This window comes from Callorhinus ursinus, unplaced genomic scaffold, assembly GCF_003265705.2.
Source record: "Callorhinus ursinus isolate GAN/ISIS: 27379988/994484 unplaced genomic scaffold, GSC_fseal_2.0 scaffold15, whole genome shotgun sequence".
Taxonomy (NCBI): domain Eukaryota; kingdom Metazoa; phylum Chordata; class Mammalia; order Carnivora; family Otariidae; genus Callorhinus; species Callorhinus ursinus.
The window spans coordinates 28,635,296-28,659,375 of NW_027397077.1; positions in this window are offsets into that span (position 1 = coordinate 28,635,296).

The following is a 24,080-nucleotide window of genomic DNA, read 5'->3' on the forward strand; positions in this document are numbered from 1 at the left end:
GGAGCTTTAGGTTGTGCTTAAGAAGAAAGCCAATGCACAGGAAAACAGAGTTAACAGATGGGAGGGCCACTCAATCTCTGATGACTTTGCTTGAGCACTTGGATCCAGCTGTGCCTGAAGCCATCACTCTTGTTGGACTTTTTATTTACTAGAGTGGACGGGTTCCCTCTTTGCTTTAAGCCAGCTGGAACTAGATGTTCATCATTTGCAAAAGAGAGGTCCTGACTTATGTAGGACCCAGACCGGCTCTGTATCAGTTTCATCTGACGAATCTGGATAAAATATAGTTTCTTGTTTTGGCCCCCGGAGATTCTGATTTTGTTGCCTTGGGATAGGGCTGGGGCACATGTATTTTGGAGCACCCTAAATGAGTCAGACCTCACTAGCCTATTCATCACCTTTAGGAAACTGCTTCCTTCAATTTTGAGTTCCTTATTTGGCAGTCCCTACAGGACCTTGTAAGTTATCTTGCACACGGAAGGCCCACTAGTCCATTAAATATTTGTTGAAATGAACACACATTCCAAGAACATGAGTAAGGAGAAAGGACAGATTGTCTCGATAGGCTGATTATATAAAGTTGGGAGGATAGTTAAAAAGAAACAGATTACTTCCAGAAATTTCTAGCATCTCAGGGTAGCTACCTCACTTGACTTAATTTCAGACAAATTAAAAATTCTATTCATTTTTCTCTTTCAAGCTTTAACTTTTGGGTTGTGACCAATTTATCACATGGCGTTAGACCTGTTTCCTGACAATTTAATATTGCGTTTTGGGTTTTTTTATTTGTTTCAAATTAAGACCTCTTTGCTACATATAAAGATTTCATGTTAGGGTTGCCCTTTATGATAAATTTTATTTCAACTGAATTATTGTCTAATGGAAGTTTCAGTCTCATTCCAACCACATCAAGGACTTTCAGAGAAAAATAGTTTCATACATTCAGTATCCTGATAAATGGGGTGGGAATCCTCCTTTATTAAAGACAGTCAGTAAAAGGTGCTACTGATGGAAGCATTACCCGCACACACTATCAAAGTGGGAGAGACATCAGAGCCCACCAGGAACAAAAGTTTGTTCCATTTATTTAATGCACACGTTGGCAATTTCTCGCTCCTGGCCCCACAAATATTACAATGGCTCTTTTGGAAAAAATGCATCTGAAGGCCTGTCTGGATGGATTTTTAAGAGTTATAGGCTGGAGTCGACAATGTGACCACAGGAAAAGATTTATTACAAAGACTTTCAGTGGGAACCACCCATCATCGGCACTGGAAGCGAGTCTGAGAGATCATTTTTAAAAGCAGCATTGCCTTGATGGTTTGGATTATAAAGCTAAAGGAGATCAAAGATAACTAAATTCAAACCATTGGAATTAAATTAGAACCTGGAAATTCACAAGCCAGAAAAAATATGCATGCAATCACATATTAGGGGTTCCTCTGATCAGATACACTATAATGTATCAGGGTGAGAGAAATCATCCCATTTTTAACATCACAACAAGATCTGTAACCCCCTGGAGACATCCTTCTGTGTGATCACTGTCAACTACAGCATCAAAGCTTAGGGGAAAGGGGTGCCTGGTGGTCAGTCGTTAAGCATCTGCCTTGGGCTCAGGTCATGGTCCCAGGGTCCTGGGATCGAGCCCCACATCAGGCTCTCTGCTCGGCGGGAAGCCTGCCTCTCCCTCTCCCCCTGCTTGTGTTCCCTCTCTCTCTGTGTCTCTGTCAAATAAATAAAATCTTAAAAAAAAAAAAAAGCTTAGGGGAAAAAGAGATGCTGAGGATCTCCAGTAGGGAGAAAATACCCCATTCCTCCTGCTAAAGTGACACTTCTTTTTAGATGGAAGAAAATTTTGGCATCACATAGCCCAGAGATCCTTCACCTTGATTTTACGGATCTGCTGTGTGGAGAAGGGGGATCAGTGGTTAAAGCTTACAGCATCACTGGAAACTGAAACATGTAAGACATATTTTGCATCTGAGTGTATATGAGATTTTGTTAGGCAGAAGCATTGAGAAAGATCAAGAGTTAACAATTTTCTCTCACTTAATCCATTTTATAGAGGGGAGTGCTAAGGACTACATGAACATGCCCAACATCACCCAGGAAGTAACTTGCAGAACTGTCTTGGGGTTATGGGTGACAGATGGGAACCTGTTTGCGAACGTGAGCCTGAGGGGATGGGAAACCGTACAGTGAACTTAGCCCACAGCTCTGCGTATTTCACCTGCAGTGTTTTCTTCATTATGAAAAATCACGAACATCCCTCTGGCTTCTCGGAAACTGCAAGCTATGGGGTAAGATGGAGCCCACATTTCACTGGCGTGTGCCCACCAATTTGACCCAGTCCCTCCCACTTTCTACCATCATATGCTCAGCTGCTTCACTTATTTACCCTGCCCTGCCTGGTCGCCGGGAACAATTAAGTTCATGGTTTTGGATGCCAAGAGTTCTGGCACCTGCTGAGTCCCTTGGAAGGTTTACAAAACTCCTTTGGATCTGGTTCCGTGTCAGTCAGGATGGTTGTGGGTTGTTTTTTTCTTTTTACTTTTAATAATAGCCCAAACACAACAGCTTAGAATAACAAACGTTTAATGCTTGCTCATGTTCCTTGTCCATCAGTGTTGGGACAGGAGCTCTGCCATTACAGTCATTCGGGGAGCCAAACCAACCCAACCCAAACATTCTGAGCAAGAGAGAGTTCTAGGCGGTCCCACACTGACAATGCTTTGGCCCGAAAGAGACGCCAGTGCTCACAGCTCATTGGTCAGCATGAGTCACGTGGCCCCACCCAACCTCAAGGGGGCAGGGAAGCGTCCTCCTACAGTCTTTGCAGCAGGCAGAGGCTGAGGAATATTGAGAGAGCCCCACTGGTTCCTTCTGTTGGCTTAGTTGTGAAAACCTACCGTGGGTCGTGAGCAGTGGCTAGATTGCTGTGAGATTCCTGTGCCAGCCTTTCTAGAGTGACAAAGAGCTCTGTGCGCGAGGAACACATAAGGCGCAAAGTGCTATGCGAGGTTCAGGGTGTCCCTATCGAGGTAGCTGTCAAGCGCTTGTCCTGGATTCAGTTCCTGGGATTTTTTACTGTGCACCCCTAGGGAAGTGTGCTGTATATCTGAACCTCCGTTTCCTCAGCTTGAAGAAAGAAGAGCCTCCTACACGTTTGTGAAGATGATTACATTCAATGAACTTAGTATGTGTCCAGTCCAATGTCCCCATCAATGGTAGCTGCAATTTTTGGAGGTGGTACCTTAGTAGTTAGAGGAGAATGGGCTTATAAGTAGCTGTGTGACTTTGCTAGTCACCAACCCTGAGACTCAGTTTCCTCACCTTGAAAATGGGAATCACTGTGCTATGTATGAAAAGTCCCTGGTGCAAATTAAGCACTCAAGAAATATCGTATTTCAGGGACGCCTGGGTGGCTCAGTCGTTAAGCATCTGCCTTCGGCTCAGGTCCTGATCCTGGCGTCCTGGGATCGAGCCCCGCATCGGGCTCCCTGCTCAGCGGGAAGCCTTCTTCTCCCTCTCCCACTCCCCCTACTTGTGTTTCTTCTCTCACTGTCTCTCTCTGTCAAATAAATAAAATCTTAAAAAAAAATACGGTATTTCAGTATTTAAAAAGTATTCTTACATGGATTAACGTGCAGATGCCCCAATTCTTTCATTTCTTAAAAAACAAAAAAACCCTGCTAACCATAATTTTTGCTCTGCTGACTAATATCACTATCACTTGATTTGAGCTTGTTTTTGGCATAAAATGTTCTTATGTTTCGACCTTCTTGGATATGAACCACTCCCTGGCTGGGGCTCCAGGCCTCCTTGGTGTTTCCTGATGAGACTGAACCCCATTCCAAGCACCTGGCAGCCATGCTGATCTTGGATCCGCGTGGTACATTCCTGCAGCCATCAGAAGCTGACAGTGTGGGCCAAGGAGCGGCCGCCGCTTTCCGGTGCTGTTAAGCAGCTCAGGCAACATTACAGGAACCCTTAGTCTTATCTACCTCAAGTCTCCTCTAAGAACCAGAGAACAAATTGACTTCAGGAAATCACACAGGTACTTTCTCTCTCTTTCTCTTTCTCTCTTTCTTTTTGGCCAAAGATCTTGTGACTCTCCTGGACAAGCATAGGGAGAATATAAGATACTTGACATAGGCAAAGAAAAAAAAAAATCACGAAATCCAAAGAGGGTTATCTGTACCCCAAATCTGAAACCCAGTTCCCTAAATGTCTGTCTTCAGGAAAGACATTGAAAGACAAGAAAGCAAGTCTTTTGGGAGACAATTAAGTGCTTTATTATTTTATTTAATCCTGCAGACACTGCCCTGGGAGGTGGTTCTACTTGTTTCTCTGTGGCTCAGAGAAGTTAAAACAACTGTCCAAGGTCACACAGGACATAAGGCAGATCTCAAATTTAAACCACACCCAAAACTAGCTCTATCCTAGCATGCCATTTCTCCTGCCAGCAAAAAGTTAGCTGCAAAACGTTAGTTTTAGAGTTAACGTCAAAATGTGGCCTAGAGTGGTTAAGAAGTTTCCCAAGAGATGACATAATTTGCTGAAGATCTCACAGCTGCTTAATGGAGAAAATGGGCTTGAAATCTTGTGTTCTTTCCTGGATTCTATATAGCTTCCCAAACCAGGCTGATGCTTGGTTCTAATGCCAACTCCCTGGGCTCCTTCAGATTTCCCCAATCACCAGGAATCTGAGGGACTCATTCCCCAACTTGCTTTGGCACTAAAAGACTTATTTCATACAAACACCAAGCCTGGCCAGCTTCTGCTGGTTTTGGAGTAAGGAGCTGGGGTGGAGATCTGCGCTACCACCTCTCCATGGGGACCCCATCACACTGCTCCGATGCTGCCAAGTGAACCCACATACTGAGCCCCTCTGCCAGCCAAAAATCACTTGAATTTTTCATCTGCCTTTTACTAGCACTGTTCCACTCCAGAGCTCTGACTGATACTAGGTAGGACATCAGCCCTGCCCAGGCAAGCCTCTTCAAGCCAACTGGAAGTGAGCAACCCTGGCTTCTGGGCCAGGGGGAGAGAGATGAGGTCAGCACACCAGATTTCAGCATCCAGATTTCTTTACAGAGAAAGGAAGGGTGAACTTTTTAAAGGGACACTCTCAAGGGTCCCCCAAAGATCCTGGCTCTCTGCCTGCCTTGAGCGTGTCAGAGTCCTTCTGCATCAAGCTGGCTGAGGCTCTGAGGGCTTTTACGAAGGGACAGAGCCATTTTCCTACAGGAATTTGGTTTGGACCTGTCATGGGATCCAAAGCAGACCTGACATTTTAAACCCCAGCTGGTTTTCAACTAAAGTTCTTGTGGGTGGGAGTGGGGTAGAGACACAAACTAGTAGCTCTTGGTGTAAATGCACAGCTGGTAGAATACAAGATTCCACAGGGCCCTGGATATGTCTTGGGTCAAACCTCTTTAAGTTTTCCAAGACTCCAAATGAAATCCTCCAGAACTTTAATTTCATAGACTGAACTTTTAAGTTAGCAAGCGTAGACAGCATAATTTCATCATTCAAAAAAGAGATGGTGGGGGTGAGGAGAGGAGGGTGCTGGGAGGTGACAGGATTCTCCTTGACTCTCGATAGTTCCTTCCTGTGCAGGACGTGTAGTTGGCAGAAAAAGTTCTGGCCCCTCTGCTGCTTGACTGCCTTTACTCCGGGGAGGTGGAGGGACTTATCTGATTGGCAAGTTGGGGAAGGAAAAACTAGATCTTCCTTTTTGTGTTTTAAGGTGTGAACCGGTCAGGAGAAATGTGAGTTCTTCCCAGCACCCCCCTCCTCCCCCGCCGTTGTACATCTCAGCTGGTAGCACCACCTGGGCTGTTTGTGTTCATCTACTTGGCAGAGGGTGGCAGGGTAGGAGTGCCTAATTCGACCACATGAACCCCCATCTCCCATCGTAGCCTTTGCCTGCCATTGAAGTTATAGTTGGATTTTCCAACCTGCAACTCTTTTGCCTTATTTCTTTATTTGTTCAGAATCTGGGTGGGGAAGGGAGTGACATTTATTAGGTCCCTATGATGGTTAATTTTAATGTGCCAACTTGGCTAGGCTAGGTTACTCAGTTGTTTTGTTTTGTTTTCCCAACAACAGTCTACAGGTTGCTGTAAAAAAAAATTTAGAAGCGATTAACATTTAAATCAGTTGACTTTAGGTAAAGCAGAGCAGCCTCCATAATGTGGGTGGGCCTCATCTAATCAGTTGCAGTCCATAGGAGCAAAGGCTAAATTTCCCAGATGAAGCAATTTTGCCTCAAGACAACAACATGGAAACCTGTCCAAAGTTTCCAGCCTTCAGACTCAAGACTACATCAAATCTTAATCTCCAGGCTGCTAGCTTGCCCTACGGATTTAATGCTTGTTAGTACCCACAAATGTGTGACCCAAGTCCTTAAAATAATTCTCTCTCTATTCCTGATTTCTGTCTATGCCTCTCTCTCACTCTATTGTGCCTGATTATTCTGTTTCTCTGGAGAACTTTAATACAGTCCCCCTAAAACCTCAGCAAATAATCACAGTGGCTGATGTCACTATGCCTCAGTCTCACAATTGCTTGCAAGGTAGGCAACTGCATTTTTCCCATTAAAAAAATGGGGAAACTGAGGCTTGGGCAGTTAAGTAATTTGCTCAAGGCCATGCATCTAGAAAGTGGAAGAGATGCAGTATTTGAATTCACATTTTCCTGAAACAAGTAGCTGGTATTCTTAATCATTATACCACACCAGGCAAGAAAGGTATACTCCACGTTATGATACGGTACAGAATTAAGGTGAAGTTGGGTATACTCATTTGATCATGACCAAGTGAGGCCAATCTGTGTCCATTAATCCTCTTGTAGTGAGTGCTTCTATTTCGAGGCTTTTTGCTTCCGTGCTGGATGAACTAATCCCATGTTAAGGTGATACTAAGAGCCCAGAAGCTATTCCTCTGGCCAGACTCCTTGGTGCTTTGCAGGCCCTGGCTTGGCATGTGATGTGTGTTCTGAGTGTTCCTGCTCTATTTGTTCCTCTGATATTCACCATAATGAATAACTCTCAAGGCTGGCTATGGAGACCACACATACTTTTTTTTTTCCTAGTTATATCTAAAACTGGCTATTATAAAAACTTCCAGTATTAACAACAAAAACAGCATGAAGAAATAAAAGTATCTTCATAGATAAAATTCACCTTTGAGGATATATTCCTATGTTCATCTACTCAAGCATTTATACAATAGTCATCTGGAAAGATATGCTGTGATTTATTCTGTGCATGTATTTTATTTCATTCATTCATTTATTCAAGGTTAATTATGGAATTCTGACTACATGCTCTTTTTAAGGGGCGCTCTCCCAAATTTCTCTTTTTTTTCGTACATAAACTAGTGGCCTCACAACATGCCCACAATGACAATAAAGGACCTCCCCTCTACTCAGATTTTCCATATCCACCTCGTGAAAATGATCTAACTTAGTTCTCCTCTCTCAGAGCCTTGCTCTCTACTTTCCATAATGAGACTTAGTTTGATAAACTAATATAGAGAAATAGATGACTGGATACTGAATGGCATATCAGTTATTCGGTCTAGGTAACATATATTTTAAAAGAAAGATCTTTTGGAAGCACACTGTCTCCATTCAGAAGGAGTGGCTTTCATGGCAGACATTTCAGTTTGTATCTTATGGGTGGTTTTGGTCAGAGGAGCTTTGTTATGTTCTGTCAAATCTCATGACCTGTGTTGAGGACAAACCACCACTTTATAAGAAGCCAGCAAAATGTCATCTTGTGTGACATCATTTGACTTGTAACTGGGATGATTTTATCACAAAAATAAAAAAGAACCAAGTAACTACAGGCATTAAGAAAATCATTTGTTAAATATTTATAGAAGATCTAAGATATGGTTAAAAGACACCAACAGGTTTCTTCAAAGGATCTCCTCTCCAGTTTCATGAAAATTTTACTTGACAGACTGAAGCTACCTAATCAATATCTACTCTCTTTGTATTTTTTAGTGGCTGAACCACCATTTTTGGTTAGGGAGACAAAAAGACCGGATTCTCATCTTGTCAGTAGTGTGTTTAACCAGTTAGCCAGTAACGTGTTTCTCATAGGAAGTTTCTTCAAGGACAGAGGACCCAACCGGGAGGTGTTCATCTTTTGCTTCCCCCTCTTCCTCAGGCCTGGGAAGCAAATATAAAGGCTGGAACACCAAGAGCTATTTCTGAACATGGAGTAACGCTGGGAAATAAAGCCACATAATAGCATTGCAGAGCATAAAAATAGGAGAAACTTGGTGAGTGGGGAGTTATCCTGTCAGTATTGGACTATCTACTTCTAGAATTCTTTGATGTAATATATAAATTCCCACCTCATTTCAACTACTCTTCATGTATTTGTGTTCTGTGTAGCTATAAATGTAACTAAAAGATCCCTTGGGTTATTATTAGAATCTGTTAATGGTATTATTCCAATAATGTTTCATTAATGGAAACAACCTGAGATCTTGAGTTTATTCACAGATGACTCTTCCAGTCAGTTAGTGTGAGCAGCAACGGAATTGTTTGAACTTTCGAGTCCTGGGTCTGTTCTTTTGTTTTGAACATAGATCCTCAATTTTCATTGTTGTAAGACTGTTGCTATTCATGGATTGTCCAACACATTTTTAAAGAAGTCATTGTCTAGAGAATGTAACTTTCATTTTAAGTGAAAAGCCACTTCCTCCTCCCCCTTCCTCCTTGTCTCCCCTCTGAGTTCCAGTACAATTATGCCTGGTGTAATTTATTGAAATCCACCACCCCCACCCAGTTTTCTAAACCATATCTGTCTCCGAGAGTTTAACACCTGTAAAACGTTTGTTACTCTCACTTGTCCCAATCAGGAACTGAATAAGAAGACATTTTGACATCTTGGAAAGAATGAGGGTTTCTGAACTTAAGCTGATCTGTTAAACCAGTTAGTTGAGCAAGGCCGGATGAGCCCTCAGGAAGAATCATGAAAACTAAATTGAACTGAACACAAAAAGCAATTTGCCAGCAACGAACCTAATTCACAATTTGCCTCCTCCGGAGAAGAGTATTCTGCCTTGGCCACATGCCAATGAGAGCTCTGTGTGATAATCTATAGGATTGCACAATTCCTTTTAGGACAGTTATGAAAGGAAAAATAACATTTGTTCTGCCAAAGTATGTGGACTTGCTGACATTTGCTGAAATACAGATATCATCTCCGCGAAAAGTGAACAGGATGTTACCCTTAAGGTGCTTCAGAGAGCAAGTATGTTACAGATCTTTTCCACACATACATAAGGCAGCTTGAATTTCTGGTAATTGTGAGGGCTTGACTCTTGCAACTATTTCCAACAGACCCCAGGTGACTTTGGGGCTTTGTGAAGATCATTCCTGTGATATACTCAACCTGGTGAGAAATTGTTCTTTGTGATTTTCAGTAATGTTTGTCTATTTCTCCTCCGGTTGGAATGGTGACTTTAAGGGCGATTGAATCTGGAGTTGTTGGTGCGGAGGGGAGTCAGCACACTTTAAATCAAGCATACCTGTCATATGAATTGCCTGACTCTAGACTGAACAGAAGAAACATGCTGGGAAAGGATGGCGGTAAAGGTGTTATATACTTTCTAACCATGAAGAGAAAATGGGGGAGGGGGAGATTTTTAAGTAATGGATATTATCATCAATTCATATAGGACACTTTCATGGAAAAAGGCTCCAGGAGTGCATTTGTGGAGGGCAAAACAGAAGAAATCTGACAGCTAATGGCAAATCCAGATAGTCCTGCTTAGGTGCTGTGCTGTATTTTAGCTTTTCCTAGGCATTTCACTGTTAAAGGATTCAAATCCAAAGTAGGCTTAGAGGTTTGAAAAGGAACTGGTTTCAGGCTAACCATACAGTAGAAATTGAGTATAATCCAAGTTAAGCATAGACGAAAAGTACTATGTATAGGGTAAAAGCATTTCAGGATGAAATATGGTGAGCAGCTCAGAAGCAGAAAATATAAGCAGTAATGGACAAATTGTACAGTAACAGAGTCAAAAAGAACTTGGCCAACAGTCATCAAAATATTAGAGGATCAGAAAACAATCCATAGACCTAGGAGATGTGTTTCAGGAATATCTATCCATATGTATATGGAAACTTGTTAAGACTATAACTGCAGAAGATTTCATGTTGACACAGATTGGATGTGATAGCTTCAGATTCACTTTTAAAATTATTTTATACACTAGTAAATAAAAACGCAGCTTCGACTGATTTGCAATGTTGCAAGGAAACCAGCAGCCATCTCTAATACAGCAACTAGGGCCTGAAGATCGTCTAAAGCTGCGAGCAGAGTCAGGTGAAAGCTAAGAAACTAATAGGAAATTAATAAGTGAAAATGTCAAGTTAGAAAGGGCCTTTGATAGTGCACTGTTGTAAAATGTTACAGTTCAACTGGAATGTTGCATTTATACAGCACAGTTTGGTTAGGTGGCGTGCTTAATGAAAGATACAGTTATCATTGACTCAAATCCAATTTAATTCCCGTCAATAAATACAAAGACGGTGCTCACTGTATGCTAGGTACTGTACTGGTTGCCATGAAGCCAAAGATGAGTAAGTTAAAGCATCTGCCTCTAAAAATTTATGGTTCACTGAAAGACACAAGGGAGACAGAAGACAGAAGCAAGAAGCAGGAAACTGATGTGATAGAATGTATGTAATGAGACATATACAATTCCATATACATGTACAAGATACAGAGAGATTATTACAATATTACAAGGGAAGGAGGAGCACTGTTCAGTGGGCATGGCTTTTTCTCAGGGCAGTACAAAGTGAGAAAAATGCCAAGTTTTAGGAAGAAATTTCCACCTTAGCTTTGTGAAGATGAAGAGCAGCAAGTCAGAGACATTTAAAGATGGAGAACAAGAAAATAATTTGGAACCATTGATGTAAATAAATGTTTGCTCTTTTTAAAGAAGGGAGTGAGAGCGAGATCATCCATTAGTATCTCACCCAGACCCAGTATCCAAATCTAGAATTTTATCGCTCTGATTAACGTTTTGAGTTGGCATAATCATCTCATTTTTTTTTTGGGGGGGTTCAGAGACTGACACAGAGAGAGAGAGAACACAAGCAGGGGGAGTGGGAGAGGGAGAAGCAGGCTTCCCGCCAAGCAGGGAGCCTGATGCGGGGCTCGATCCCAGGACCCTGGGATCATGACCTGAGCCGAAGGCAGATGCCCAACAACTGAGCCACTGAGGCACCCCTCATTCACTTTTTTAAAATCATTTTTTGATCGAACTGAACCAACAAATTCATCTCATGTTTAAAGTTTGAAGGAGCTGGTGAGATCATTTTTGATTTCCCCTTATCATTAATTTATTCAATTCAACACATACTTACTGGGAAACTATGTGCCAGGCTGCCAGGCACTATTTTAAGTACTCATAATACATCAATAAATAAGAGGCTAATATCCTTGCCCCCATGAAGCATATGTTCTAAGAGGAGGACAAAGACAATAACTCATACACAAAATACATATCATAGTCTGTCAAAGGGCAATGGATGCTAAGGGGGAAATATCAGAGCACATTAGGTGTGGGTGGGTCTATGTCTCTGCTCCAGGAAAACTCACTTTATTCCTTAATTATCCTCAGCAACCCCTTTAACTCCAAAAATGTCCCAGCTTGGGGCAGACACTATGGAAATGAGTACCATAGTTAGAGGGAATCAGAATGCGTGTCTACGTGCTGGTATGTATGCACATGCACAGGTATGTATGTGTGCACGCACAGGTACAGGGCCACATTACAATTTAACATGGTAATCCACTAAGCTTCATTGGAAAGGGGAATTCTGAGCAAATGCCAGATGGAAGTGAGAGAGTGAGCCACTCCGATATCTCAGTGAGGACTGTCCAGGCAGAGAAACAATCTAGGCAAAAGCCCTAAGATTTCAAGGAATGCAAGTGGGGCAGTGCGGCTGAAGTGGAACGAATGGAGGAGAGAGAAACAGGAGATGGGGCCAAGGGTAAAAAGGAGCAGGAACGAGGCTGAGTAGAGCTCAAGGCCATTATAAAGGAGTTGAGTTTTCCTCTGAGTCCAGTGGGAAGCCATGGGGTTCCTATATAGAAAGGACATAATCTGACTTCTGTTTTAAAATCATCACGTGGCCAGTTCTGTGTGGAATCTATACTTTGTGAGGAACACTCTAGGAAGCACAAGTAAAGGGAGTCTACCTGGGTAGGAGGCTCCTACTCTTAAAGGAGTGAGAAACGGTCATGGCTTACAACAGGATAATAGCAGTAGACGTGGTGAGAAGTGTTCTGATTCTGATTCTGGATATGTTATAAACCAGCAGGATTTCCTGATGAACAGGGGATGAAGGGATGAGTCTCTCCTATCTTGCAGCAGTAGCAAAACAATTCCTTACAGAACTAGCTCAACAACTTTTGAGTTTTGGTTCTAACTGAACAACCAACTTTTTTTGGTTCTTCAAAAAAAGAATCACTTCTCCCATTTTGCTTCATCTCCCATTTTGCTTCAAAGCCTTCCCTTCCCTTTCAGAGCATTTGCGACATGGTGAGTCCCATGGATGACTAGCTGCAAATGTAGCAACTTCTGTCTGGTAAATATTAAGGATCATTGCAATATGTGGTTCTGATGAACTGTAGTGTAGGGTATGCACCACACTGAAAGAATTTTGTCAAAAATGAAGCCTTCCCAACAGTAGCCAATAGGTAATCAGTACGTTGAGTGGAAAGCTTACGTTTTGAAACGGTGGAAAGTGGGGATGGTAGCACATCTAAATAGTGAATTATTATTGTGGGCAGTAGAGTGGAAAGTCGGGAGCTCTACCCATGTCCCTATCTGTGACTGTTGCCACATCCCTTAACCCCTCTCAGATGAATGCCCTTGGTTGTAAATGGAGTATTTTACTGTGATTACAGCTCTGCTCTGGTGTTCACTGTATTTTCAGCTCTGGTATTTTGTGACTCTGTAAATAGAGAACAAGGCTGCACACAACCAAGATTCTGAGCTCTCTTGGCACTCATTGTTATCATTACTGCTATCCTTAGTCCTCTGTTTTGCATATATGTAAGCTGGAGGTCAGGGACTGGTATCTTCTCTAACAATGTATTATTTCCATAGGCCATAAATCAGAGAGGTCCTTATCATAATGATTAAGAACACAGATGTGGTTTTAAAGCAGATTAAGTGGTAACTATAGTTTAGGCATGCTGTGTTATCATAGAAAAATAAGATACATTGATAACAATTTATTATAACTACTGTTGATTGAAAGTTTAGTACTATGAGTACTATGTTAAACATTTTACAAGAAATCTTTTAATTCAAAACAAAAACAAACAAGGGTCTGTACCCTCCGAGTACATCTTATTTTCATACCCATTTTAGAGAGGGAAGCGGAGCCACAGAGAACAGAATACCTTGTCCAAAATTATAGGAACTCAGGCAGCTGGCCTCCAGAACCTATACCATCTTAACCACCACACTCCATTCTCATCTCAAAGCATAGAGAGCATTAGCACAGCATCTGGCAATAATGTAAAGTCAATAAATGCAAGCTATGTTGATGACAGTTATTACAGCAGTGGGAATTCAGTACCTGCTGGGTAACTGAATGAATCCATGAGTCATCTACACTGAGGCATTGAGGTGATAATTGAAATCAGGAAGAAATGAGATCATCCAGGGGGAGAGGACAGAGAAGGGCTGAGGACTGAAATTTGGAAGCTGGATATCCACATGCCCTAATGCACACTTGGGTGGTGTTCAACCTGGAAGTGACTATTCTCATAACCTGCAGCAGAAAGAGAAATATATCCTCTAGAACCAGTCCAGTGGCTCTGGGATTTGGGTTCTAACTCCTTAAAATGGTTTCTCCCACCTTGCCTCACCTTGTCTTCCCTTTTTTTTTTTTAAGATTTTATTTATTTATTACAGAGAGAGAGAGAGAGAGAGAGAGCACAAGCAAGGGGAGCAGCAGGCAGAGGGAGAAGCAGGCTCCCCGCCAAGCTGGGAGCCTGATGCAGGGCTCGATCCCCGGACCCTGGGATCATGACCTGAGCCAAAGGCAGACGCTTAACCGACTGAGCCACTCAGGTGCCCCTTGTCTTCCCTTTCAGAAACATTTGTAAATTGGTAAATCCCACCTCTAAAGAGTCCACTGAAGTTAAGTTGCAAACACAACTGCTTCTGTCTGGTAAAGATTAATGATGTTTCTGATATGGATATTTCTGATTCATTGCTGTCAAAACTCCCAAGCTCAGTGTCAAAGTTGGGAAATGAACTCTTCAACAGACTCAAAAGACAAGAGGCCATGTGTCCTTGAACATATTCCAATCAAAGAGATTGCAAAGGAAAACACAAGAGACAGTATTAAATTCATGGTGACATGAAAGATCCCTATTGATTTTGGGAGGAAACCACCAGGTCATCATTCTCTAAGAGACTGTCCTTTGATATGGACCTGACTGAAATGTGAAAGAAAGAAAGAAAAGCAAGGGAAAAAAAGTCTAAAACACAACTCTTGACTTCACTGGTTAAACATGTATCAGTCCTCCAAAAATTCTACTTCGCAAGTCTTGATGTTCAAAGTGATATTAGAAGAACTAAATAAAAAGAAAATCCAGTCTATAAAATACAAGCACTCAATTAGCTATAATGCGCATTGGTAGTTATGGGAAATAATATTTGGTAACATCCATCAGCAAAGTGTCATCCTTTTGAGGCTGGGAGTTAAATATTATTAAAGTTGTTCTAAATGGATGACAGGGTCCCATCCCTGGACACTGCCCTATGACTATTAATAGATAATAAGATCATGCTCAGGTGCAATCAAATCAGTTGTTCATAAAGCTTGAATGGGATTAAGCTGAATGGCGTTATGAGCCATATTACTTTTTGAAAATATACCAATGCTGTTTGTTCTCTCATAACTACTATGCCAGTGAAAGTTACCAGTGATAGCACTACAAGGAGTAGGTTAAGTTTTTTCTCATTAGGCCAGTGATGAATATTCAATTTTAAATGCTACCCACAGATTTCTCCTGTCCCCTCACACCGTGCTCCAATGTCGGGGGTAAAAATCGGTTCATCCTACACCCGAATCACCTGGGAATCTAGTGAAAAATGTAAATTTCTGGGCACCACTCCAGAAATATTAAATTAGAATTTCCGGAAGGTAGTTAGAAGAATGTGCAGTTTTAACAAAATCCTCTATTGATTCTCAGGCATACAAAGTTTGAAAATCATTGGGCAGGGCACAGAGACACATGGTCAAGTTTGATCTCTGCCTCTAAATTGCTGTGTGAACTTGGGCAAGTGACTTAATGTTTCAAAGTCCGCTTTTACTCATGTCTACACTGGGGATAACACCAGTCCTGCTTACAACAAGGTGGTGTGCAAGTTGAAATGAGGTGACCGAAGGGAAACTGCTTTGTAAACTACAAAGCAAGGCATATGTAGAAGATACTATTATTGTTGCCTAGTCATTTCCCTCCTCCTCATTCATTCACTTGGATTATGATGCCATAGGTGGCAATTATATGGGAAACATGGGCAGAGAATTGCAGAGGTGTTTGATATCTTCATTCTCCTTCTTTTGAAGTCTGTTTTAACCTCCTAATGGTAAATTACTAAAAGGGATGCATCTATCTTCAACCCTTTTAGTAAGCATTGGCTTGTAAAATTTTTCTCTATGATGTAGTTCATGTCTTTCTTCATCTACTATGTGGAAAACAAAAAATTTCAGATGAGAACTTCTATGCTCTCATCCAGCCATGATGAATTACCACCAGTAGCAATAGCTCTTGTGAAAATAGGAAAATAGGTCTGTTACAGTATACATGGCTTAGAAGTGATAAAATGGATATTTTCTGATTTTAAAATAATATTGATAGACACATTTGTTCAATAACATCTTTTAGGGAAAACTATATACACAGAAAACCATATGTATTTATATGTATCTATATAGATGTATCTTAATTTTACCAATGAGGAGGAAATGAGATGTAGTATATATAATCAGATTATAATATTAAAACAGGTGATAGAAAATTGTGTCAAATTAGTCTCAGTCTTAGAGAAAAAGCAATTCAATCAGATAAACCCATATGACACAACATAATCTCCTAATAATGGTTAGATGATGTTAAAACAAAAATATAATGGTTAGGAAGTAGGATGTATGTGCTAGATTGTAGTACTTGTTTAAATATTTACTGTTCCTCCTTTTAGACCCATTCCTCTGGGAGCACTGCCAGTGGCCTGTCCCTCCTAGAGGAGATGCATGACCCAAGGTTGGTGTCAACTTTGGCCATGAGATTTGCTTTGGCCAAAGAAATGTAAGCAGAAGTGACCTGCACTACTGTGGAGCAGAAGCTCTGAGTTATTGGCTAGTTCTGCAATCGCTCTCACGGTACTGCTCTAAGAAGGAAACTGCCTCAGATAAGGGGTGCTCCTTCAGCTGGGATCACAAATGAAGAAAACATGGAGGAGAGCTGATGGGGACTGCCATTGTCATGTCACTTGAGTGAGAAATAAGTCTTCATTTTCTGCACCATTAAGATGTGGGGGGCTACTTGTTACTGAAGCATAATCTAACGGGAACTAATTCATGCAGTGTGTTCATGTTATTCCACCCTCTCTTGTTTTATTTGTCATCAACATTTTTAAATAAATACTGACAGGAAAGTTTGGTTATGCTAGTTATGCTAGTCTTGACCTCTGGCCATGAAATGTATAAATTAGCAGCTGGGAAAGAGGAATGCTTTTTCACACATTCAGCATAAAAAAACCACATTTATTTACTAGGCTGAAATGAATGCAGCTCATCAGATGGATGGTGGATTAGGGGCTGCGGTGACATACTTTGATAGACTGAAATAATATTTTACATTAGCTATGGTGGGCTTTGTTGTCCATCTGTGGTTTGATTCTGCTATTTTCTGTTAGCTTCGTTTCTTGATATACTGAATTTTTTTTAAATTTTTCTCTATCAGCTTTTAATTATGCATTCTTTTATAATTCTTTTACTGGTTTTGAGTATGCATCCTTGACTTATAACAATTTGCCTTAAATTAGTACTTGTGTCATTTCCCAAATGATGCAAGAAATTTGAGAGCATTTAATTCCTTTTACCCTCCTTGTGACCTTTGTGCTATATATGCCATTTTCTTTTACCTGCCATGGTTTCTGTTGAAAACTCAGTTCTCAGACTTGTTGCTTCTTTGAAAAGAGTGAGTCTCCTTTGTCTGGGTGCCTTCATGATTTTTTGTTTGGTTTTCAAAAGTTTGACACTGAACTATACGTCCCAGTGTAATTTTTCTTTTTTTTTATCCTGCATGGGAATCACTGAGCTTATGGAATCTATGAATTGATTTTTGTATAAGGTCAGTATAAACACTTTATAATTGCATCTGAGACTAATGCTCCCATGAAAACCATATGCCTAACTCAAACATTGATACTTATGAAAGAAAAAAGATAAAGTGAGATTTAATCAAGAGTTGAAAACTTCTACTCTTCAAAGGACATCTTGAAAACATGAAAAGGGAAGCCACAGGCTGGGCTAAAATATTCACAATACATGTATCTGACACAAGATTCTTATCTAGGATATATAAAGAATTCCTGCAACTCCACAGTAAGATGACAAAGAACCCAACTTAAAAAAACAAGGAGAGATTTTGAGTATATAAATGAACAATAAGCACATTAAAAAGTACTCTACATCATTATTCATCTTTGGAAATCCAACTGAAAACCCAAGGAGATACTACAACGTGTGCTTCAGAATGGCTGAAATTAAAAGTCTATCATCAAATACTGCCTATGATATGGAGCCACTTAGCCTTTCATATGTAGTTGGTGGGAGCGTACAGTACTACCCCACCTTGCGAACAGGTTTGGTAGTTTCCTATAGTTGTAAATTTAGTGCTTGAGGAGATTGTGTGATTAATGATAAAGGGGCATCAAAAATCAAATGTAATTCTTTTAACATGGTATCTCCCATTTATTTATTCACCTGTATATGGATGTCTCTGTTGCTTCCTTTTTGGGATCATTCTGTATAAAGCTGTTATGAACATGCACTTACAAGGTTTGAATCAACATATGATGAGGATGTTGGGAAATGGAAACCTTATAGATTGTAGGTGGGAGTACAATTGGATAATCATATTGATGAGCAATATTTCGAAAAATTGAACAAGTGAAAAAATTGTGGGAATACCAAAAACACTGACTAATGTTCTGTTCTTTAAAGGCTGAGGTTTGAGGTAACCTTGGAGAAAAACCCAGAATGCAGCTTTTCCCTTCTCTTTGCAAATGCCAACTTCTAGAGAGATACTCAAGATACTTAACAACTGGTGTGGCCCAGGCACTAGCCAGTCAGAACTGGTGCCTGGCGTGGAGGCCCTCTACCGTACCTGGTGTTAACTCTGAGATTGCTGGACTAGAAAGGAGTTCAAGCACTCCAAGAGATCCTGAGAAAGGGGCCAATTGTGGTAGTTCAACTAACCAACGAGAAAGTAATTTTGTATTTAAACAAGTAATACAGTATAACAATATAAGTTGTATATAACAAGTGGTACCAGCACTCTCTAGCTTAGTAGCAGCCCTGGCCACCTCCATCTGGTGTACTTGGGAGGTATGAGAAGCAACATTCATCCAAGGTTTATCCTGAGGTTTACTCTGAATTCTTCCTGGGCCTCTGTGTTTTTCATTCTCATTGGGTACTACTGAATCAAGACTGTGTTTCTAGCAAATAGGACCTTCCATCATTTATAGCTAGCAAATAATCTAAAAACTGACCATTAGATATTTCTATCTTTTAAGGGGCTTCACCAACCATCATGGTCTCCATTGCATGCTCACACCAGCTGCCATGTTGCCCATCCACCATCTTTATCCATTACCTAGGCACCATGTCCTAAATGCTCTTCTGTTTGTATTAACTCCCAAATTCTTGCTTTTTTGAATAGAAAAGTCTAATTCTCTTTGTTTCACCATTTCACTTTCCCATCCATGCTTGTCAATCATTAATACATTTATTCACTCAAGACATACTTGAGTTTCTTCTATAAACTTGGCACTGTGGAAAAATAAGCAAAACTGTACTAGGTCCCTGCCTTGATGAAGTTTATAGAGTTATTAGGGAAACACATGTTTAAGAGACAATTACACTAGAAATGCCAAATCGAAACTATGCAAAGTAAGGGAGAAATAAAGGAAGAAGAGCACATAATAGGGGAATGAGAACTGCTGGGGGTGGGGAAGGGCAGCGTGGCTACCTAGAGGAAGTGATCATCATGCTGAGATCTGAAGAATGAGTTCCCACTCATTCTGGTGGTCTTAGCTGGAACCTAAGCTTACTGCCACTCCCTTACAAAACACACAAGGAGGCTGCTGATGGAGTGAGTTGAAATCTCTCTTTGTACATATAGATAAGATACTTAATATATGAAACCGGTATCTAAGGCGAGCTGGTCTTATTTTGGACTCTATACTGTAGTGAGGGACTCCTGGATTGATGATTATTGCTATTTCTGGTTTCATTGTTTCCCTGTTGGCTTAAAGACTTATTGATGAGACAAAGATGCTCATCAATGAGCAACACAATTTAGCTCTATAGCCCAGGGACATTATTGTCAAAAGACACTTAAAAAAAAGTTTAAGAACAATTCTCTTCCATATTCCATTGATGATTGGTGCTCCATTCTCCCTACTCCCCAACCGGCCCTATCACCCAACACTTGGAAACAACTTAGTTCCTTAGGGCTTCAATTTTTTTTTTTTTAAATAGGGGCTATTATTTAAGGAAAAGGAGTTAAAAATCCCTTAGTAGGCTAAAATAATCCATTAAATATGTAGGCCTATCTTTGCATTATTTTTTAAAAGGTAAAGTATGTATAGGTCAGAGAAACATAGTCCAAAAATGTTGCTCAAAGTTTGGCAACATTTGGGGTTTCTGGATAGTATGAAAACAGAGGAAATGAGCTGACCATTTGTGATGAGGTCAGTGGGTCAGTGGTTCATCTATGTAATTAATTTTAAGGTGATACTTCTAATTACCTTACAGATCAACCAGGTCATCCTCTTAGAGCTGACCTAGACTGATAGGAAGCCGTCATTCACTTTTAGAAGTTCTTAAAGTTTTAATTGCTTCCACTCAGGTACCCTGGGCCTTGACTTATTTTTCACTGTGCTGTGTTTTACTTTGGGTGCTTTTGAGATGCTAGCGATCAAGTCTCTGTGGTACCCCACAGCAAGACTGGTCATGATGCATGATAACCATATGGCAATAGCCTCATATGTAACCAGATTTCATTAAGATAAAATTGAAAACAGATCTTGCACTTAAGTAGTGTGGAAATAAACAAAGACCACCCAAATGAGAACAAGCAGAGGTTATTTATTCAGAGCTGGCTAAAGCAAGAGAGTCAGCTGCCATTGCTGTGTTTTGGCAGACTCAAAGGCAGGCAGAGGTGTAAGTAGGAAAGCCTCATAATGGAAAAAAGGGAAAGCTTTAAGTGTGCACTGGCTGGAGGCTGGTCAGCCAGTATAACTAGAAGTGGGGCATCCCAGGTTATTGGTTAGGGATGCATGTTTGGCTTTTTCTGATTGATTCTAACCTATAAGCAGGGAAACTTATAAGTTAGGGAAATTGCCAGTAATAACAAAGAATAATGATAATTAAGTCCTGACCACTTTGGGCCAATGCTAAAGGGGTTTTGCTTGGCTTTCTGGGTTGTTCCTCGAGACAGCAGTCTAATTACTCCAAGTCTGACTTATATGTAGCCAGCTAATTTCCTGGGCTGGTTGCTGCAGATTGTGCGTGAGAATAATAATAATAATAATAAATAACATTATTATTATATATGGCCTAGCCATTTTATGTTTGTATGTTCAGTCTCTCAGTATATTTATGAGGCCTGCATCTTAGACCATTTAAATGTCTGTTTCCTTTATACTGGGGTTTGTAACACTTCCAGGTTTTGCAAGTTTCCCAAATTCCTTCTTATCACACGATTTAGGCTATGTTAAGAGGTTGGAGAAGAATGTTTGCAGTACAAAACTTTGTTTATCCTATCTGCGCAGAGACAGGCAGAGCCCATTAACTATAGTAGGATACAATACAATGGGAAAGACTGGAACCCAGAAACTCAGCTGGGCACTGCATAGAGCAGGCATTTCTAGAGAGCCAAGGATGAGAAGGAAGAGAAAGAAGGTTCAAGAATCCAACTTTGATAAAGATCTGGGATGAAGTCCAGTCTTAGAAGCAGAAAAAAAAAATGGTTACATTTATTTACTATCATTAAATATGCTTTCACTTCATGCTAAGGGTTATGTTAAACATCTTTCTTCGCTATTTTGTATATTCCTCATTAAAATCCTATGAAGTCTTTCCCTTTCTACAGATGGGAAAATTAAGGCTTAGAAAAATTAAGTGTTTTGCCCAAGTTGCTCAGTAGTGAAGAGTTCGGCTGGTACCAGAGACCAGCATGCTGATTCTCGAGTCAGATTCAGGTTTGAACCCTTTTCCCTGCCTCCTGAGCTCCTACTCCAGGTGCCCAGCCTACACCCTCAAGCTGCACTAGTCTCTTGGCCAGCAGGAAGCCCTCTTGGGTGACTTACCAGCCAAGTGGCTTAAATTGTGAGGATGAAATGATAATGCCATCGTCCCCCAAATTTCTTCTCCCTTGAGCAGAAAGAACAAAGAAATTCCAAGTCCATTGCCTAAGCCAAACAAGAAATTCCAGTCTCTCCCTCATTCCATCCATTTCTCCACTCTATGAGAGGATGTTTCAAAGTCTTCTTTCTCATTTGCTTGGGGAGGGGATGTGAAGAAGTTCCTAGGGAGACGAACACAAGAGGGGATCGGGCTGTTGGAGAAAGTCTTTGGCATCTGAATCGGACTTTCTCTGCTTCCCATTCTGTTATGACTTTGTTAAGTTATTATTTGCTAAGTGGAACACAGGTTGCCAGATTGTGAGTCAGGGTTCCCCAACAGAGCACAAGAGAAATTCAAATAGAGTTTACCCTCACAACGAGAAGGAAATACACAGTACTTCTGGAGAAAGTACATGGCACACCTTGAGGTGCTGCATGGGGAGGTCAAGACAGAGTGGGTAGAGAGTAGAGAGTGATGGGGGAGGGGGAGAGAGAGAGACAGAAAGATAAGGAGAGGGTAAGGAGGGGATTAAGGAGGCCTAAGGAGGAATCCGGTATATGCCTTTCTTAGGATCCACCGGTAGAATGCTTTGGGGTTCCCAGACTAGCGGTGGACTGGTCAATTCAAATAACAAGAAAAGGTTTTTGGTAAAGCCCATGGGGGTCTTATCCAAGGGCTGCATAAAGCATACAGGTGCTGCCAAGTAGGGAAGACTGTTGATCACAAGGGTGATTATATCAGGGAGGAACTTCCATTTGCTTGTCACTCTGTAGGCTGCTTGCTAGGACATGCACTTGCATGAGGGGTCTAGTGAAAGTCTGAAGGTCTCTGCAGGCCACTTGGATGGATGCCAAGGCAACAATACCGTGGAGTAGTTTAGCTAAACTTGACACTCCCCCTCTTTAGTCATGGGAAATAGTAGGTGGAGTTGATTGATTGTGGTAAGGACTTTTTAGGCAACTCCTGGAAAGCCTGGGATACAAGTTGTTGGCCCCAACAGTTGATAGCTCTCTTTAGACTTAGTGCCAGTTTCAATAGCTATAAATGAAGTTGAGCCAATAGAGGTATAGAGAGGTGGGCAGGGAGGAATGGTACCCTCTTTAATTTGAAAGTCTTAGTAATGATGTGATACATGGACCAAGTCTTGTGAAGTGTGCTTAAACAGCAAAGCAGCTGGGAGAAAAGTATGTGCAGGGTAAAGAAAGGAATGCAAAGACATGGAGGGCTGCATAAGCAGAGGGACTGCCCAGGTGGGAGGACTGTAGGCAGATTGGTGTGAATAGAGTCAAAAACACACTGTGGACGATAATATTAGACTAGAGGTCCTTAAACCTTACCTATGTCAATTCAGGGTTATTTGTAAAGAAGAGGGATGTTGAGAGCACAGAGAAAGTCAAATGATCCCAAGCGTTGTCAAATGAAACTGCAGAGAGATTAGCACCAAAACTGCAAGCTTCTCAGGGGCCATCAGCTCTCTACCTAAACTAGCAAATGCTTTAAGGGACCAGAAGTCTAGGGTAAATACTTTATAACTATCTCCGACACCTGCAATCCTCCACCTTGAAAACCACAAGTTCATCTCAAAATTGGAGAATTATAAAAGAAAAACTAGGTAAACTTCCTAAGTAGAAGGCAAGCCTTAAATAAACTTATTTTACATGCTTTGTCAAAATCAATGATCATTATCTTCCTTGCTGTTTAAGGGACTCACAAATAGATTTCACACAGTGTCTCTGAAAACTCAGATTTTTTTTCTGTGATTTGACTATAAGTGAAGACAATAAGCGTGCCTGCTCTGTTCACCATTGCCTATCCAACCAGTACCAAAGACAATGCTTGGAGTACTGGCAATTTGGGGAAAAATAAATATATGAAATATATGTTATATATAGATATAAAATATGTTTATAAATAAAGTTTTAAAATGTCAGAATAGTTTGTAATGTTTGTCAATATAAAATCTTCAGTGAAACTTGGGGCACCTGGGTGGCTCAGGCAGTTATGCATCTGCCTCCGGCTCAGGTCATGATCACAGGGTGCTGGGATCAAGCCCCGTATCAGGCTCCCTGCTCAGCGGAGAGCCTGCTTCTCCCTCTCCCTCTGCTGCTCCCCCTGCTTGTGCTCTCTCTCTGTCAGATAAATAAATAAAATCTTTAAAAAAATAAAATCTTTAGTAACTGTAAAAACAGGAATTCATCGGGGAGGGCTCGATTCTAGTTTAATTCTTTAACATAATGAAGAGATGAAATAACTTGATAATGTTGACTGGGGGAACACTGGCACTCTTTTTCATTTTATTTATTCATACCTCTATGTTTGAACTCTCACTCTAAGATCATTTTAATATAATTAAGAACCCTTAGAACTTAAAC